Source organism: Schistocerca serialis, chromosome 6 (assembly GCF_023864345.2).
Source record: "Schistocerca serialis cubense isolate TAMUIC-IGC-003099 chromosome 6, iqSchSeri2.2, whole genome shotgun sequence".
Taxonomy (NCBI): domain Eukaryota; kingdom Metazoa; phylum Arthropoda; class Insecta; order Orthoptera; family Acrididae; genus Schistocerca; species Schistocerca serialis.
Genome location: NC_064643.1, coordinates 306915071 through 306936326, shown reverse-complemented (window position 1 = coordinate 306936326; position 21256 = coordinate 306915071). Strand labels below are relative to the sequence as shown.

Here is a 21256-nt window from a genome sequence, read left to right as displayed (position 1 = left end):
ATTAATATTAAGAAGTGATTAATCATTATGTTAAACACTTGTTTTGTGAATAAAACTGCCTTTCCTGCTACTAGTTACAGATGTGAGGAAACGCAGATCAGCAAATCGTAAGTAATTACTTTTTTTCAAAAAATCGCGAAGTGAACTGTTTGATAATCTATAAGTAACAAAACTGTATCGTTACAGATACCACTGATGATGTCTTAGAACAGGAGAAGGCGAAAGTAATTAGCAGCAGGAAAAAGTTTTATTTACAAAACAAGTATTTATATGCTTGCTGCGGAGGATGGCCACACAAACAATCTTGTTATTATGTTAAACGTTCCGTACCTTATGAAATATTAGAGACTAGTAAAATCCATGACCAATTTTAGAATTAGTATGAAATTTCTTTTGAGATGATAATATTACACATCATTTTAAAGTTGTTTTAAACTTCTTAAAAATAATGTGCATTTTATTCTGTTACAGCGCAGAACGAGTTATGGGAGAAATAGGTAACTCGAACATGGTTGCTGGCACATTCACATACATAACAATTAATTTAACATACAAAAGACAAACATACAAAAAACAAATTAAAGCAAATTAAAACAGTGCTGGAATTTAGGCACCTTAATCTCACTGTGAAATACATACTTATACTTCGTCTTTATGAAGTAACATCTCTTAAACTAGTGGTGAGAGGTATGCTTCTATACAGGGAGTTTAAAAGGTACTTTCTCGAACTTTGGGGACACGTTCCTTATATCAAAACAGGTAAAAAAGCCCATATAAACATATGTCTTAAATCCTTCGTTTTCGATTTGTTAATGAAAGTTTAGAGTTTAGGTGACTGCAGCTCATCAACACGTAATTTCATCCAAATGCTCTAAATGTTCTCTCTTGCTTTAAAGATGCATGCGATCGTCTAACCAAAAACGTCCGTGACACGTCGAAAAAGAATTTCGGCATCCGGTGATCTGCTGCGTGGACCATTTGTTTAAGGTGCCTCCAGAGAATAGTAATCCAAAGGACTGAATGAGGAACACGTATCCGTGGAACGTGTCCTCCTCTACCTATCCATTTGTCACAGTGAATACCGGAAAGAGCATCTCGACCACTGAGACTGAAGTGCGCTTGAGTTCAATCATGAATAACCCTCTTGTTTCTTCTTATACGCAGGGGCACATCCTCTAGTGGGGCTTGGAGATTGTTTTGAATAAAGTCCCGGTAGGCAGGTCTGTGAGACGTGCTGGGAGCACGTATGGACGTACCAGGCAGTCATCTAGAATTCCAGCCCACACATGATACTGATGCCTAGCCTATACTGCTTGCGATACTCCAATATGTGTTTGTTGTGAAAATTTGTTTGTTCTTCTTTTGATGTAAATGGTTTGAAAAAGTATTTTTGAAACACCCTCTATAGATTTTTAAGAGACGCCATCGGCAATTCAGCAGAAGCTTATGTCGAGATGAGTCACCGTGACCACCCAAAAACATGCAAGTTGCATATTGACATTGTGTATGTGAACTGTATTTATATGATATATGTAAAAATATGGCGACACGTTTCATCTATTGCTTGATACATGGAAAACAGTGCCAGCGAAGGAGAACCCCGCGAGCAAACACGTGGAATGGACTGCTGACGTTTTGCTTAATTCATTATTGTCTGTGTATGACATCCATAATGTGTCTTTGTGGCGCAATAAATACTCATAATTCAATTGTCTATTTACCTCGAGATTAGAAAACGCCACAAACCTGAATGAGGGCAACCGGAGAGGTAAAAAAGGAAAGGGAATCTCGTAAAAACATGAACCCTTACTCAAAATGTTCCGTCCGATTAACATCGTTGGCTAAATCCTGTCTGCCGTTAATCTCTATGAAAAGAATGACTTCGTTCTATTGTTTACTTTGTTCATAGTAGACGAAATGACAGATTTTCATCTGACGCCAGCACAATCTCAAAAAAAATGTTCAAATGTGTGTGAAATCTTATGGGACTTAACTGCTAAGGTAATCAGTCCCTAAGCTTACACACTACTTAAACTAAATTATCCTAAGGACAAACACACACACCCATGCCCGAGGGAGGACTCGAACCTCCGCCGGAACCAGTCGCACAGTCCATGACTGCAGCGCCCTGACCGCTCGGCTAATCCCGCGCGGCCACAATCTCAAAATGGTGTCCTGAATGAAGTATGTGCTGAATGACTGATGGTGAAGACAATTGTGTGTGCTTTGTCTCACCATAAGGCTAAGTACAGAGACGTACACAGCCAATGAGAGACGTGCTCAAGGAGGACAGGACACACGAGCACTGACAGTTGTCGTCACAAGTAAAATGCCCCCCCCCCACCCCCCCATCTCTAACTACAAGTTTCTGGGAATGTCTTTACATGACTGGTTGCAGGAGGAACTGGCCACAGTTCGCAAATATCTGAATCCTCGATTGGCTCTGTCACCTATCTTCAGGTGACTGCCTCGGACTGTAGCGTTTTCTGAGAATCTGACGTGTTGAGTGGGAACGCTCAGGTATCACTTGTTTCGCCCACGGGCTCTACATACAGTGTGCCCGACGCGGTGGATCTTCCCTTACTGCAGGGTGAGTGGCGGATGATAACGCGTTCGCATCGATCGCGGCGGAGGGTCAACGTGGAGGCTGGCAGTCTCACCTCGGTCATTCGTCCTGGGAGTACACAGGTGGTTGCTCCTTCAGCAGGCAGATAGCGTTGAGGCCTCGAAAGAAGGAGAACGTGCACTCGGTATGTCTGTCGTGGGACCTTATACGAGACATGGAGGCAGTGCCAGCGCACATCGACCATGCAGGCTGCAGTTTTCTGCAAGTTGTGGCTCACGGTGGCACTAGCGACGCCTTTAGCTTGGGTTCTGAGACCATCCTCACACAAGCGGCTGGCGAAAGTACTGAAGTCTGCTGGCCTCGTATACAAGGTGCAAGCTGAGCTCGCAATTTGCCTCACCTTTCCCAGTGCTGATAGGGATCCTTTGGCTTGGAGTCGAGTGAAGAGTACGAAATCAAAGGCTTAGAGGACTCTGTGACAGTCTTGGCTGCAGATTTCTTGATTTGGAGGTTTGAATGACTCTCCTTGGTCCACTACACAAACGAAGCAGCTACTAGGGTAGCTAGTACTTGTGGAATGCACATAGTGGTTTTTTAGACTTGGCGGTTGTTTCAAGTACTCCGATGAACACTCACCAGCCGACACACAGATAGTGAAATCAGATCACGTTCATAGTAAGGACACCTCGAGTCTTCAAATTTTGACAGTAAAATATCGAAGTACTCTTTTCCGAATTCATCGCCCTCTAAGTAACTGGTCGCATTCTAATTATTCGAGGGACCTAGAGCTGGCTGAAACACGAAGCAAAAGCTCTGAAATGTTTAGCATGGGAGAGACAGATCAGACGCCACTGAAGTGGAGCGTTCAATGCTATCAACAGAATTATTGTTTCTATTGAGATCAAATTTGAGTGTGACTAATATGCTCTCTGGAAGCACACAAGTTCAGGTAAAACATGTTTTTATCGGCCGCCCGATTCCGCCGTGGCTGTTTTAGGTTCATTCAAAGAAAGTCTATGCCCAGTAAATCATACAACATTAGTTGGAGGCGAATTGAGCCTCCCGAGTACAGCCTGGGATGTCTATGGATTCACTGCACGTTTGTGAAGCACTGTTGAACACGTTTTCCATAAACTGTCTTGAGGAGATTGATACCTCACAAACCGGATTGGGACAATTTTAAGAGAAAACACATGGACGTGAACCCGCGTATTTCGTCATTTGTTGTTACATGGAATACACTTTATTGCTTAACAACAATCACTACGATTACAAATTAAATAGCATTGTCAAAAATAAATAACAGCGCTCAAAATAATTTAAAGATCTTGAACTGGAACAATTCATTAATGAAAAAACTTTAACAATTTATACCATCAAGAACAGGGATCAAAACTACGAATGCACAGATGCAAGTAAGAAGTCACAACAACTAGCTGTGACTGCAAGATGGTTCAACAAACTAAGTTTTGCCAGTAAAATGAATTAAAAATGACTGCCACTGAAAGTGCTAGCAATTCCCAAGCATAGATAAAATTTTAAACAAATAGACAACGCCCACCTGAAATACAGAAATAATACAAGTCAGGCCACTGACTGACGCTGTAGAAAAGCACTTAGGGTTTATAAACCTTAATAAAGTCCCTTAAGGAATACAATACATAATCTCCCAAAATAATGGTACTGGTACACACACCAGCAGAAAAATTAATAATGACCCTTAAATAAATACAGAATCCCCCAAAATACAATAAAGTTAACAATTTACACCGGTGGCTGTTATATCAAACAGGCAAGACGCAGCTAAGTTCACAATGAATGGAGTTAGCTAATGGTTGTGGATGAAAGGCAAACAAAAAAAAAAAACATTCATACTCATAAGTAAAAACAAGTAATTAAAGAGCAAATATAGTCAGAAGGAATTTCGCATTTGCAGAATACCCCTTAAAGTTTAAATTTTTGGTGAATTCACAATTCTCCGTAGATCAATAGTTCCGGAATTAATTAGCGATACTTCGCCGTGACACGTATCAAACTACCAAATTCACGTAGCTTGAGCCAGTACGAGGCAGCTGATAGAGGCGTCTAATTGCGGGCTAACCTAGGTGTCGGACGACGACTGAAAAAAGTGTCGTCGCAGCAGAAAGAAAACACTTTTCTGCTCCGGGCCCAGAAAACATGACTGCGTCATCCGCTGTCCGACCAACTCTGCCAACTCATGTCGGAAGGGAAAAGCGATCTGGCCGAAGAAGGGTACAGACGAGAATGTCTAGGATGCAGGCAATATTAAGTTATTCCGGAAGTGACTACACATTACGAATTACAAGCTTAACAGTCCTTAAAATTATTAGAAAACTAACAAGGTGAAATATCAGCACCTACAAATCAAATTACTATGGTCTTCGATAAAGGCTGGTTCTGAGCACTATGGGACTTAACATCTGTGGTCATCAGTCCCCTAGAACTTAGAACTACTTAAACCGAACCAACCTAAGGACATCACACACATCCATGCCCGAGGCAGGATTCGAACCTGCGACCGTAGCAGTTCTTCAATAAAGACTATGTTGCAATTTCAATCTCATCAATTCAATTTAGAACAGAGAATGCTCGTACACTTGCAAAAAATATGGCCTCCACTCAAGTACGCAGATGCCGTGTCTTCCTGGACTCCAAGCAGGGGTGTTATTGCCTCCAATTCATACAGGCGATCTTTCAGCTACCGTAAAATTTGAGCTTGCATAATTAGCCTGGAGCTTGCTGACCAGATCGCACGCGGCATCCGCTGCTCTTCCCGAAACTCACCGCTATGAATTCTTAATCCAGCCGGGAAAACTTTCCTCCGACCAATTTAAGCACTCGCGGCTCCTCGAGGCCCGTTCCGGACAGCAGGAGTCCTCCAAAAGCAGCAACTTGCCAGCCGTATGGCCTCCAGCTAACTGTCAGCCCCAGGGCCCGCCAAAAAACAAAAAACCGCACCCTCCTCGTCCAAAGACCGTAGCCTGTGACATATGATCAGGATTTATATCTACAGCCCAGGAAGTTAGTGGCACCAGCAAAATGCCATGCCACCCAAAATTAAAGCCGCCACAGCTCACAGATAATTAGACAACCCACACGCAATGGAAATATTTTACACCTTGTAATTATAAACAGACCTGACCTTATCCATGGTGTAAGTACAGAGACAGGGAATAGTGATTACGATGTCATCATAGCGACGGTTGTTACTTAAGTCAATAATTCAGCCAAGAAGTCCAGCAAAATACTTGTGCCAATAAGAGCAGATAACAGTTGTTAGCACCCTCTTGAACAATGAAGTATCATTTCGTTACAGTATGATGGATGTAGAGGAACTCTGGGTAAAATAGGAGCGGCCTGTAAATTGAGCTCTGGAGAAGTATGTGTCCAATGAGTGGATTAATACGAAAAAGACCCACTGTGGTTTGCCAACAAAATTCTGAAACGACTGGGGAAGCAAATCCTTTTGCACATTCGGTTCAAGAGAGAATACCCAAATGACGGCAGCCAAAGTTAGTACAGAATCGTGCGCCTGTAAAAAGATCGACGCACGAAGAATATAACTACCACCGTCATACCTTACCAAAAGATCTTGCCGAACCCGAGATTGTTACAGTTGTAAAACTGTTAAGAGTGTCGGAGGCTTCTATCCAGCGCCCCACTGACCAGTCTGGGGTGGCAGTTCAAGATAACAAAGAGGAAGCGGAATTTTAAATTTCACGTTTAAGAAACCATTCACACTGGAGAATCGTGAAACATACCTTCTTTTGGCCTTTGCACATTGGTATTGAGGAATGGACAACATAATAATAGGCATCACTGATGGTTCTTTTTTTACTTACGCCATGAACCTTTACCCTCTGCCGCTTCATCTTAACAGATGTCCTTTAATCCTGTCCCTTCTTCTTGTCAGTGTTTGCCATATATTCGTTTCCTCTCCGATCCTGTCTTTACCTTATCATGATGATGATGAAGTCCCATACTCCGTGACGGAGCGTAGGGGAACGATGCGGGAGACCCGCACCGCCGTACTAGGGGATGAATGATGATGATGTTGATGTTGAGGACGACACAACAACACCCAGTCATCTCGAGGCAGGAAAAATCCTTGACCCCGCCGGGAATCGAACCTGGGACCCCGTGCTCGAGAAGCGAGAACGCTACCGCGAGACCACGAGCAGCGGATTTTATCAGTCCACCTAATTTTCAACTTCTCAAATACTTCAATTCCCTTCTGTTCCGGTTTTTTCACAGTCCATGTTTCACTGCCATATAACGCTGTGCTCCAAACGTACGTTGTCAGAAATACAAGTAGACTTCTCTTGGCAAGGAATGCCCTTTTTGTCAGTGCTAGTCAGCTTTTTATGTCCTCCTTGCACCGTCCATGATGGGTTATTTTACGCGTAGTTAGCAGACCTGCTTAACTTCGTCTACTACGTGATTCCCAATTCTGATGTTAAGTTTCTCATAGTTCTCATTTCTGATACTTCTCATTACTTTCATCTTTCGTCGATTTACTCTCAATCCATGTAGTGTACTCATTAGACTGTTCATTCCATTCATCAGGTCCTGTAATTCTTCTACACTGTCACTGAGGATAATAATGTCATCAATGGGTCTTATCATTGATATTCTTTCACTCTGAATTTTAATTCCGCTCTTGGAACTTTTTTTCCGTCACTGCTATTTCGATGAAAAGGATGAAAAACTAAATTGCTTTCTCATGACCTTTTTAAGCCGAGAACTTCGTTCTTGGACTTTCAGTGTTGTTATTCCCTCTTGGCTCTCGTACATGTTGTACATCATCAGTCTCTCCCTGTAGCTACCCCTATTTTCCTCAGAATTTGGAATATCCTGCACCATTTGAGATTGTCGAACGCCTTTTCTAGCCAGGCAAATCCACTGAACGCGTGTTGATTTTTCTTTAATTTTGCATCCATTATCAACCGCAACGTGAGAACTGCCTCTCTCGTGCACTTACTTTTCCTAAAGCCTAACTGATCGTCATCTGATACATCTTCAATTTTCTTTTTAATTCTTCTGCATATTATTCTTGTCAGTAACTTGGATGCATGAGGTGCTAAGCTGACAGCGGGATAATTCTCGCAATTGTCAGATCTCGCAGTCTTCGGAATAGTGTGGATGATATTTTTCCGAAAGTGGTGTGGTATATCGTCAGACTCATACATCCTGTACACCAAAGTGAACAGTCGTTTTGTTGCCACTTCACCAAATGATTTCAGAAATTTTGATGGAATAATATCTATCCCATCTGCCTCATTTCATTTTAAGTCTTCCAAAGCTTTTTTAAATTTCGATTATAATACTGTATCCCCTATTTCCCCTCTATCGACTCCTGTTACTTCCTCTATAACATCATCAAGTCTCTCCCCTAACAGAGGCTTTCAATATGCTCTTTCCACCTACTCGCTCTCTCCTCTGCATTTAACAATGGAATTTCCAGTTCACTCTTACCGTTACCAAGCCAGCTTATAATTTCACCGAAATTAGATTATATGTGCTGAGTCAGTAATTAAGATAATCATTTCTTTTTCGATTTCTTCGCGTTTTTCTTGCAGCCATTTCGCCTTAGTTTTCCTGCACTTCCTATTTATTTCATTCCCAAGCGACTTAGATTTCTGTATTCCTGAGTTTCCCTGAAGATTTTTCTACTTCCTTCATTCACCGATCATTTAAACTATTTTTTCTGTTACCTATGGCTTCTTCGGAGTTATCTTTTTACCTATGTTTTTCTTTCCACCTTCTTTTTAGAGATTTCCATTCCTCTTCAATTGAGCTGCCTACTGAACTATTCCTTTTCGCAGTATCTATGAGATCGATGACCTCGCTGTCTGGTCTCCTCCCCCAATCAATCCAACTTCGCAAGCTTCCGTACGGTACCCGGTGGACGGTGCCCTTCGCCACTACTAGTCATTTCTTTTTCTGTTCCATTCGCAAACAGAACGAGGGTAAAACGAATGTCTACATTACTCCGTATGAGCCCTAGTTTCTCGTATCTTATTTTCGTGGTCCTTACGTACAATGTATGTTGGAGACAACAGAATCGTTCTGCAGTCATCTTCAAATGCCGGTTCTCTAAATTTTCTCAGTAGTGTGCCTCAAAGCGAAAATCGCGTTCCCTGCATTACTTCCCATTTGAGTTCCCGAAACATCTCCGTGTTGCTCGAACCTACCAGTAACAAAACTAGCTGCCCGCCTCTGAATTGCTTCGACGTATTCCTTTAATCCGAACTGGTACGAATCCAAGGCACTCTAGCAGTAATCAAGAACAGGTTTCACTGGCGTCCTACTAGCGGTCTCCTGTACAGATGCACCGCACGTTCCTAGAATTCTTCTAATAAACCGAAATCGACCACTAGCCTTTCCTATCACAATCCTCTCATGCTCGTCCCATTTCACATCGCTTTGCAACGCTACGCCCAGATATTTAAACAATGTGACTGTGTCAAGCAGGACACTACGAGAGCTGTATCCGAACATTATAGGTTTGTTTCGCCAACTCATCCGCATTATCTTATATTTTTCTACATTTATAACTAGCTGCCACTCATCACACCAACTAGAAATTTTGGCTTAGTCATCCTGTATCCTCCTATAGCGACGCCTTACCGCACACCACGGTACCATCAGCAGTCAACTGCCCACCATGTCTGCGTGTGGGGTGCCGAGCTAGCTCCTCAAGACAGTTTACAGGTAACGTACTCAAAAGTATTTCGCAAGGCCGTCTGTCTGTAGCTCACGCAGTGAATCCTTAGGCATCCCATTTTGTACTCGGTAGGTTAAAGTCGCCTCCAACTGGTATTACTCGACGTGGATATTTCTACATCTACATCTACATCCATATACCGCAAGCCACCTGGCATGGTGTGGCGGAGGGTACCTTGGGTACCTCTATCGGTTCTCCCTTCTATTCCAGTCTCGTATTCTTCGTGGAAAGAAAGACTGTCGGTATTCCCCTGTGTGGGCTCTAATCACTCTGATTTTATCTTCATGGTCTCTTAGCGAGATATACATAGGAGGGAGCAATATACTGCTTGACTCCTCGGTGAAGGTATGTTCTCGAAACTTCAACAAAAGCCCGTACCGAGCTATAGAGCGTCCCTCTGGCAGTGTCTTCCACTGGAGTTTATCTATCATCTCCGCAACGCTTTCGTGATTACTAAATGATCCTGTACCGAAGTGCTCTGCTCTCCATTGGATCTTCTCTATCTCCTCCATCAACCCCATTTGGTACGGATCCCACACCGGTGAGCAGTATTCAAGCAGTGGGCGAACAGGTGTACTGTAACCTACTTCCTATGTTTTTGGACTGCATTTCCTTAGGATTTTTCCAATGAATTTCAGTCTGGCATCTGCTTTACCGACAATTAATTTTATATAGTCATTCCATTTTAAATAACTCCTAATGCCTACTCCCAGATAATTTATGGAATTAACTGCTTCCAGTTGCTGGCCTGCTTATATTGTAGCTGAATGATAAAGGATCTTTCTTTCTACGTATTCGCAGCACATTACACTTGTCTACACTGAGATTCAATTGCCATTCCCTGCACCATGCATCAATTCGTTGCAGATCCTCCTGCATTTCAGTACAATTTTCCAATGTTACAACCTCTCGATATACTACAGCATCATCCGCAAAAAGCCTCAGTGAACTTCCAATGTTATCCACAAGGTCATTTATATATATATTGTGGATAGCAACGGTCCTACGACACTCCCCTGCAGCACACCTGAAATCACTCTTACTTCGTAAGACTTCTCTCCATTGAGAATGACATGCTGCGTTCTGTTATCTAGGAACTTGTGGTGTAACCGCCAGACACCACACTCTCTAGGTGGTAGCTTAAATCGGCCGCGGTCCATTTAGTACATGTCGGACCCGCGTGTCGCCACTGTGTGATCGCAGACCGAGCGCCACCACAAGGCAGGTCTCGAGATACGGGATAGCACTCGCCCCAGTTGTACGGACGACATTGCTAGCGACTACACTGACGAAGCCTTTCTCTCATTTGCCGAGAGACAGTTAGAATAGCCTTCAGCTAAGTCCATGGCTACGACCTAGCAAGGCGCCATTAACCATTTTAAGATAGAGGCTCACTTGTATCACCAAGGAATGCTGTATTCACATGAAGGATTAAAAGTTAAGTATTAAAGCAGCTACGTATTTTTCTTGCTACCATTCATTACGTATCCTGTTTCAGACCTCTATCTAGCCTACGTGAGATTACGCGTGCCTTTCGGCTACTTCAGTGTGGCGTAGCTGTCTTGTTACGCCACAACAGAACTCTTCAATCCAATCGCACAATTGGTCTGATAGTCCATATGCTCTTACTTTGTTCATCAAACGACTGTGGGGAACTGTATTAAACGCCTTGCGGAAGTCAAGAAACACTGCATCTACCTGGGAACCCGTTTGTCCCATGGACGAATAGGGCAAGCTGGGTTTCACACGATCTCCATTTTCGAAACCCATGCTGATTCCTACAGAGTAGATTTCCAGTCTCCAGAAAAGTCTATATACTCGAACATAATACGTGTTCCAAATTTCTACAACTGATCGACGTTAGAGATATAGGTCTATAGTTCTGCACATCTGTTCGACGTTCCTTCTTGGAAACGGGGATGAATTGTGCCCTTTCCCAATCTTTTGGAACGCTATGCTCTTCTAGAGACCTACGGTACACCGCTGCAAGAATGGGGGAAGTTCCTTCGCGTAATCTGTGTAAAATCGAATTGGTATCCCATCAGGTCCAGCGGCCTTTCCTCTTTTGAGCGATTTTAATTGTTTTTCAATCCCTCTGTCATCTATTTCGATATCTACCATTTTGTCATCTGTGCGAAAATCTAGAGAAGGAACTACAGTGCAGTCTTCCTGTGTGAAACAGCTTCTACTACTTTGTCGCGTCTCATGAGGCGTCTTGTCGGTCCAATGGAGGGAATTCTCTAACCTAAAAATACCGACATGAGCACTCCACACTTACTCCGCTACCCTTGTAGCCGCTTCCTGCGTGTAGTGCACGCCTCACCTATTCAGGAGGACCCTACATTTCTCCACCCGATAGCGGAGGTCGAGAAATTTGCACCCCAGATCTCCGCAGAATCGTCTCAGCCTCTGGTTTAAGCCTTCCACTCGGCTCCAAACAAGAGGACCGTGATCGGTTCTGGGAACGATAGTTAGGTCAGAGTCCACCGCGCGAGCGAGGCTTTCCGCCTTCACAAACTCCGCCAACCTCCTGTATGAACTGAGGATGACCTCTGAACCCAGACGGCAGGATTCATTGGTGCCGACCTGAGCCTCAATCTGCAGTCGGGTGCACTCAGTGCTCTCTATTGCCGCCGGCAGGGCCTCCTCCACATCTCGGATGAGACCCCCCAGCAAGCAGACAGAGTGAACACTGGCCTTCTTCCCCGACGTTTCCGCTATTTACCTAAGGAGCTCCCATCACCCACTTAACACTGGAGCTCCCAATCATTAATAAGCCCCTCCCCCCCCCCCCCCCCCCCGCCCCACCCGTGTGCCTGCTCGGACCTTGCTGAAGGAGCGGCCACATGTCCACTCACAGGCAGAGCGGGCGACGCCACACGGCCAGCCTCCACATTGACCCTCCGCCTCGTGCGACGCGAACGCCGCTAAACCCGCCACTCCCCTAGGAGAGAGGGTGGCCCAACCGCGCCCTGTACCAGCGAAGATGTCTTGACAGCATGGACTGTGGGTGAAGCATGTAGCACCTGGGGTGTACCATGCGACGCACCAGAGTCCCCACTGCCCCTACACTCCTAGGCAGCGGCCTGAAGACGGCTGACCGCGGCCGTCAGCACGTTCAGCTGTTCGCGAACAGTGGCCAGCTCCTCCTGCGTCCGTACACAACAGTCACACATCCTATCCATCCTAAGAAATCAACAATTTACTGTAGAGAGTTAATCAACTTTTAACTAGACTGCCAATTTACTATAGGCGGCTGAAAGCTGACTAATCTGTGGTTACTAGACACTTCTTGTTGGAAACGATGAAAATAAGCACTATCTTTCTCTGCATTGTATTCAAAACAAACACGAAATCCATGGAACACTATTACTAGTACTCGAAAATTAAAGCTTCCTAAAAGCAAAATCACACGGAAAAAAAGTGGCAAGTAAGAAAAACACAGTCAATACTTAAATTTACGTGGCTTGCTGCACAGCAGATGTGAAGCGGACGGCAGTTACGACGATACTTTCCGCGGTAATGACAGCAGACTTTCTTTGAATGACTCAAGAACTGTAATAGAGGAGTCGGATGGCCAGTACAAAAATGCAACAAATAACTTGGTTTCACCTGCACCTGCTATACGTGACTACTTTACTCTCGCACTCAGCTTCCACCTCAATGGTGACAATATTTTGTCAACTGCAATAAACTCTCTCCCTTCTACAGCCTCTTATCTGTCTTTCCGATATACGTTCAGCAGCTTGCTAAATATCTCAGAGCTTTCCGCTTTGGGTTTCAACCACCTCTCGGTCCCAAGATTAATTTGAGAATGAGAATTGTCCTGGAGGGCAGTAAATTCGGGAACTTTACTATGAATACTTCGACAGTTTGCTGATAAAATTTTGATAGTCGAAGTGTCTGTACTCAGAACGCCGCCTGACTTTCTTCGTGCTTATTGACTGGCGACCATTCATCAGATCACCTGAAACTACTGTCTAGCATAAAAAATCCTCATGTGCACTCTACAACAAGTCTGCAAACCGAATAGCTGCTTCCTTTGTGTAGCGTACCCGTGTCCTATCATGAGGAGTCCTACAAATCCTCACACGATAACGATAATCTAGAAATCTGCATCCAGGATCATTACGTAGTCGACGAATCCTTTTGCTCCGACCCTCCACTCGGCCTCAGAGGCTAGCCTCAGCAGCCAGAGACAGTGTAAGGTGTCAGTCAAATCCAACACCTTCCATGAAAACCCTGACATGATAAGCAAATCCAGTAGTATGTCACATAGCTCCGAATAAATACGAGTAACGAGTGAGCAAATGGAATACCACAGACTAACACAAGAATGCCTAAATGCATGTCATACCTTCCCACCGTGAGACAGACGCAGTTACGAGGGGAGAAACGAGAACAAAAGCCGAGAACAGAACCGTGTTAAGCTGGAAGGCCCTACGATAAGGGACGGACGGACACCCACGTCGCTAGCTAACTGCTAGGACCAAACCACCCGCAAGTTTTAGCGTGAGACTTTTTCGCGTCTCTGTTACGTTAGGACCACCCCCCAGCCCATGTTAAAAGATAGAGCCCTCCAGAGGAACAGTATAGATCTTACGATAACGCTAAAAGGACCACACCAGCTGCAAGTTTTAGCGTGAGACTTTTTCGCATCTCTGTTACGTTGCAAACTTTAAAAACATTGCACCACCACGAAAAGTATAACGTTTCTCATTGGATAGACAGAATTTTTGTAGGCGGAGCTTAAGGTTAACGTTGAGACCCTGATTGGTCAGATGAAAACAGAGCCAGATAGTTTTTTTTTCAAACCAACTTCGGTAAATTGTAGCAAGGAGAAGTTAGGAAATGAGAGTTGCTTCCGAGACTGCGAGGTGAGCAGAGCTGTGCTGGCCGCCGCCCCCTGACGAACACTGACAAGGTAATGAACGCACGCGATGCCGCATAACAGCCCATAAAGCTTCACTCAGAACTGCAGAAGTCTCATCTGTTACATCCCCTTTTTGAGTAATACTAGTGTCGATCGTCAATTAAAGCTCATGGTGTTCACATTTGCCACTTGAAGTAAAAATCTGAAACGCGATGATTTCTCTGTTATATAGTTATTGAGAAGCCACATCAGCCACTGTAATTTACGACAAGTTAGATAAGTAATTAAAGATAATTGAGGGTCACTGTAGACCATTCTGATAATTTGCTTTTTTGTGACACTTAATTTAAACCTAGATTATAGATGTGATATGGCATAGGTCATCCTTCGATCCATTGTAGAACTTGGAAACCCACTCAGGGAATATTTGTTCACATTTTTGTTGAACGCAGTTGGTTTTTACCATCCTGTATTAAAACATTTCCTTTTAACAGTACTGCAATTTATAAACAATGTTTTGTGAGTAGAATAAAATTTCCAGTGGTAAACTTAACTGCTTTTTCGACGTTATTTTACCAGCTAATTAAAAATAGGAAAGCCTTGAACCCCTTCCACTAAATTTAGTTAGTATTAAGATTCTTTTACAGGGAGTGCAGTGGAGCTGACTCTGAAATCATTAAGTATTTGGTTATATCATCGCTAGTCTCACTGAACTCTTCTGAATTATACATGTCATGTGTGGTCTGACATCTCCTTACCAGCAACAGGTCCCCGGTTCAGACTAGTCAATTCCCTAAAAAAACACGCTCAGAGCGTCGTTGCGCGAAAGTGGTAGGGAGACACAATATAGAACAAACAGAGACCACGCAGAATGTTTAGAAAATGGCGACCCTGCCAGGATGGTGAAATACAATGATTGAAGGTCGACCACATGCCTAACTAGGTCAAAAGAATATCCTGTTGAAAAATTTTTGTAAAACATTTTTTTCCCCTAAAGTTGTACATAGTCGAAAACAGCAGCTGCGGCGATTGATAGTAAAAGTATTCAAGAAAAAGTGAGTCTGGCAGAGACAATAGCATAATTAAGTTATGAATTTTAATATTGTTAGAATTAAGTTTTCTCTCCAATGCAAGCGCACAGGCGGCAGATACATCGTTGACAAGTTGGTTCTGAGCCAACAAGTAAGTGAATGGATTGTCAGTCTTGGTGGTGTCAAGTCGTGTGAACAAAACGTTTATGAAACGCGTGAGATCGTATGAGCGCATGTTGACGCGAAGTAGGGCGCGTGAATTGCTTTTAAAACAGAAAATAAGGGATTCAGAAATATTAGCAATGGCAGATCGAGACCTTGACCGAATTGAGGTAGAGACCCAGCATGAAAATGGACAGAGAATAGAGGACAGTACAACAGACGATGCAGTATCGCGAGAAATAGGACATATAACGCACCATAACGAGGATAATGTACGTCAAGGCACAGAAAACCTAGGTCAGCATACGACAGAGGAGCAGGAAAGTTGAAAGACAGTCGATGAGGATTCTAATTTGCGTTCTGAATACGTAGAACCCATAGTACAAGTAATCAGAGCTCCCTCACCACAGAGTACAAGGAATGCGAGCAGAAACGTGTCACAGCACAGTTCAATGCAATCGGTTGTGAACCAACACTTGGCGAAAACACAGAGCGTAGGACGTCGGAAGAAAACGCAAAGGACCCACCAATCTGGCAGAATTATTACAATTAATGACGGAAACCATGACAAGACAAAATAAAGAAATTGCGAAACAAATTAAAATTCAGAATGCAGAAATGACGAAACAAAATGCAGAAACGACGAAACAAATTGCAGAAACCACGAGACAAATGCGTGAGATTAAAGAACAAAACAAAAAAATTCAGTTTCACCTAAGTCATACTGAAGACGAGGCAAAAGAATCTCGAGAAGTGATAGGAAACTTAATAACAGGTTACAATCAATTGAGAACAGACATTGACAAGGTACAAGTGGACGTACAAACATTGCGTAATGACATTCAGGACAAGATCAAAACATTACGTAACAACACCCAAGGAGAAATCAAGAAACTAGAGAAACAAATAAACGAGATTACTAGACAAGCAGCAGGTACAGCGCGTGAAGTTGTTGAAAACAGTGTGTTACAGAAACGTATCACAAAAGCAGCGCTGAAAAGATGAGATAACCGCATAGTCAAAATAGAAGCGCAAACGAAGCGACAATTTCAGAAATTGCGAACAGAGTTGTTGCAAACCATTGAAGAGCGTAGTGAACAGGATCGAACAAGCACAGAGTCTGCAACCACATCCGTATCTGTAACAGCACCGGAAAAACAAGCAATTAACGAAGATATTACGCATTTGCGATTCCAATCACAGGAGAAAGAAAACTGGCGTTCTACGGATCGGAGCGTGGAATGTCAGATCCCTTAATCGGGCAGGTAGGTTAGAAAATTTAAAAAGGGAAATGGATAGGTTAAAGTTAGATATAGTGGGAATTAGTGAAGTTCGGTGGCAGGAGGAACAAGACTTTTGGTCAGGTGATTACAGGGTTATAAACACAAAATCAAACAGGGGTAATGCAGGAGTAGGTTTAATAATGAATAAAAAAATAGGAGTGCGGGTTAGCTACTACAAACAGCATAGTGAACGCATTATTGTGGCCAAGATAGACACAAAGCCCATGCCTACTACAGTAGTACAAGTTTATATGCCAACTAGCTCTGCAGATGATGAAGAAATAGATGAAATGTATGACGAGATAAAAGAAATTATTCAGGTAGTGAAGGGAGACGAAAATTTAATAGTCATGGGTGACTGGAATTCGTCAGTAGGAAAAAGGAGAGAAGGAAACATAGTAGGTGAATATGGATTGGGGGTAAGGAATGAAAGAGGAAGCCGCCTTGTAGAATTTTGCACAGAGCATAACTTAATCATAGCTAACACTTGGTTCAAGAATCATAAAAGAAGGTTGTATACCTGGAAGAATCCTGGAGATACTAAAAGGTATCAGATAGATTATATAATGGTAAGACAGAGATTTAGGAACCAGGTATTAAATTGTAAGGCATTTCCTGGGGCAGATGTGGATATTGACCACAATCTATTGGTTATGAACTGCAGATTGAAACTGAAGAAACTGCAAAAAGGTGGGAATTTAAGGAGATGGGACCTGGATAAACTGAAAGAACCAGAGGTTGTAGAGAGTTTCAGGGAGAGCATAAGGGAACAATTGACAGGAATGGGGGAAAGAAATACAGTAGAAGAAGAATGGGTAGCTCTGAGGGATGAAGTAGTGAAGGCAGCAGACGATCAAGTAGGTAAAAAGACGAGGGCTAATAGAAATCCTTGGGTAACAGAAGAAATATTGAATTTAATTGATGAAAGGAGAAAATATAAAAATGCAGTAAATGAAGCAGGCAAAAAGGAATACAAACTTCTCAAAAATGACATCGACAGGAAGTGCAAAATGGCTAAGCAGGGATGGCTAGAGGACAAATGTAAGGATGTAGAGGCTTGTCTCACTAGGGGTAAGATAGATACTGCCTACAGGAAAATTAAAGAGACCTTTGGAGAGAAGAGAACCACTTGTATGAATATCAAGAGCTCAGATGGCAACCCAGTTCTAAGCAAAGAAGAGAAGGCAGAAAGGTGGAAGGAGTGTATAGAGGGTTTTTACAAGGGCGATATACTTGAGGACAATATTATGGAAATGGAAGAGGATGTAGATGAAGACGAAATGGGAGATAAGATACTGCGTGAAGTGTTTGACAGAGCACTGAAAGAGCTGGCTTCGGTAAATTGTAGTAAGGAGAAGTTAGGAAAAGAGAGTTGCTTCCGAGACTGCGAGGTGAGCAGAGCTGTGCTGCCCGCTGCCCCCCGACGAACACCGACAAGGTAATGAACGCACGCGATGCCGCATAACAGCGCATAAAGTTTCACTCACAACTGCGGAAGTCTCATCTGTTACATCCCCTTTTTGCGTAATACTAGTGTTGATCGTCATTTAAAGCTCATGGTGTTCACATTTGCCACTTGAAGTAAAAATCTGAAACGCAATGATTTTTCTGTTATATAGTTATTGAGAAGCCACATCAGCCACTGTAATTTACGACAAGTTAGATAAGTAATTAAAGATAATTGAGGGTCACTGTAGACCATTCTGATAATTTGCTTTTTTGTGAAACTTAATTTAAACCTAGATTATAGATGTGATATGGCATAGGTCATCCTTCGATCCATTGTAGAACTTGGAAACCCACTCAGGGAATATTCGTTCACATTTTTGTTGAACGCAGTTGGTTTTTACCATCCTGTATTAAAACATTTCCTTTTATCAGTAGTGCAATTTATAAACAATGTTTTGTGAGTAGAATAAAATTTCTAATGGTAAACTTAACTGCTTTTTCGACGTTATTTTACCAGCTAACTAAAAATAGGAAAGCCTTGAACCCCTTCCACTAAATTTAGTTAGTATTAAGATTCTTTTACAGGGAGTGCAGTGGAGCTGACGCTGAAATCTTTAAGTATTTGGGTATATCATCGCTAGTCTCACTGAACTCTTCTGAATTATACATGTCATGTGTGGTCTGACGTCTCCTTACCAGCAACAGGTCCCCGGTTCAAACTAATCAATTCCCTAAAAAAACACGCTCAGAGCGTCGTTGCGTGGAAGTGGTAGGGAGACACGATATAGAACAAACAGACACCACGGAGAATGTTTAGAACAGTGGTCATCTGTGTGGGAGCTGCGTTTGCGTGAATGCGGATGTGTGTATGTTGTCTATTTCAGAAGAAAGTCTTCGGGCGGAAAACTTAAGCGTTTAGTAGTATTTTGTTGTGCCTGCTTGTGATCTATCATGATTATTCCATCCTGGATTTTCCATTGTTTAATACTTCTTCTTTACCCATAAAAGTGTTATATCATCTGTTTGTTACCAAACGTTTTATTTTACCCTCGTATCGAGGGTCCACTTACTTTTGAGGCCTTTGCCCTCGGCAGTGCAAGCGACGTCGGTGTCTGAGACGAGACACTCATGGTCCTCCCTGAACCCACGTTTATTGACTTGCACCTGGTGTACATCGGCGTTGAGTTTGGTGATGCAGCCATTGGCCACGGCTAGAAATGTCACATGCAAGACCAAGTTCTGCATTCTGACACTACTTGCAAATGTTCACCGTTAACTGCTGCTGTGCGAACTTATATTCCTTTACATACTACGGGAAACGACTTCTAATACGAATGACGTACTGCAAGGAATTTCTGAGAAGACCTAGTGACCCCATGTTTAATGCATTAAGAAGTGGTGTTGTTTGGTAATTTTTCCTCTATAACAAGGAGAATGGACAAGCATCATAAAATTGCATCCGCCTGCGGCTTTCTGCAAAGAGCGTAACTCATATTGTGCATGGATTATCCGTTCTTGGAAACTAATTTTCCTTAAATCCTTCAAGTAGCACAAGCATGCGCCTTCAGGTTACTCCTATATCCACAACTGACAATTAGACATTCTACTAATTGTACTAACAGACAGTCCAAAAGTCATCATCGTTCTAAGTTCTATTCTCTACATTTAAATAAGTCGCATTTTTATCTTTGGTAATGTGATGTATCGAGTCCTATACGTGGAGCTGAACCTATATTTTGTAATGAACGAGCACACCGCTCTCCTGGATGTATGGAAGTTTACGAGACTGGAGCCGCTACTTCTCTATAAAGTAGCCCCTCAATTTGCCTCACAAGGGCTGAGTTCATCTCGCTTGCCAACAGCGCTCGGCAGACCGGATGCTCACCCATCCAAGTGCTAACCCAGCCCGACAGCGCTGATACGACGATAACCGGTGTTACCACTGCGGTAAGGCCGTTGGCATTCAGAGTGTTTTAGTTAACCGTATTATTACTAGCCACCGCAGTGTCCAAGAAGGCGATACTCCACCGGGTCCTCGAAAACCGTCGTATCATAATCAACAGGACGGTGGAAAAAGTCATGGATCAGTTTTAAGCATATTGCACGAAGATTTGAACATGGCAAAGATCCGCGCTCGCTGGGTTCCGCGAAATATAAATTAAACTAAACTCCCTCCGAATCGAGACAGCCGCGCATATTTTGCAGCTGTCTTAGGTCATTCCAAATGATGTATTCTGGAATATGATCACCATGGACCAGAGCTGGATGCAGCACTATAAACCTGAGACAAAGAAGCAGTGCAAACAGTGGAGACATGTTGATTCACAACCACCGAAAAAGGCGAAAACCGAACCATCAAAGGATAAGGCGATGCTGAATGCACTTACAGACTTCCATAGGATGTAGCTAATAGACTATGCTCGTATGGGCACACTCGAATCTCCCGACAAGGTGACGGTTGATTGTCAAGACGAAACGCCTGGGGTGGGAGCTGTCAAGGAGGGGGTTTTTGCTTACGGCAACGCCCCAGCTCAATCTGCATGGGACTCTGTCACACATTCTGCTTCTGTGGGCTATAAGATTTTGCCTGATTACCCGTATCCCGCTGACAGTGCTTTCTTATTCTTCCCTTAGATGAAGAAACCTTTGTGTGGTAAATATTTCCCGGATGACAGAGACGTGATTTTCGAGATGGAAAGTTTCCAGAACTGCCAACACGCAAAATTCTACACCCAATGTATCCGACAAACCATCCATCGCTGGTGAAACTGTATCACATTGAAAGGCTAATATGTGCAGAAGGGCTAACACCGTCATGTTTCATCGTCGCAGCTCAATTCCTCAGGAGATAAATAAAAAGGCACGCATGATATAACCTTCCACATGTGACATAACTGTCTCAATGCAAAGAAAGATTCTGATATGAACTTTTCTACTGCCATGATGGCGTCCATGTACACTGAATTACTTTCAACAAGAGTAAGCTGCCATCTTCAGATCCACAGAGTACCGTTACGAAATCACGCTGTGCGATAAACCACAGGTTGGTTTCCGTGCCATCGAAACGGACTCATAATAAAAAATAGTCATGTCTTCATATTTTTAACGTTCTCTTCTCTTTTTAGTATGAGTTCATTTATGAAT

General features: G+C 43.1%; 1 protein-coding gene across 2 annotated transcripts in view; it reads right to left on the bottom strand.

Annotated features, from left to right (window-relative positions):
• The window catches only part of LOC126484331 (allergen Tha p 1-like), a 99073-nt gene that overhangs the window by 10169 nt on the left and 67648 nt on the right, over positions 1 to 21256 (bottom strand). The window lies entirely within an intron of this gene.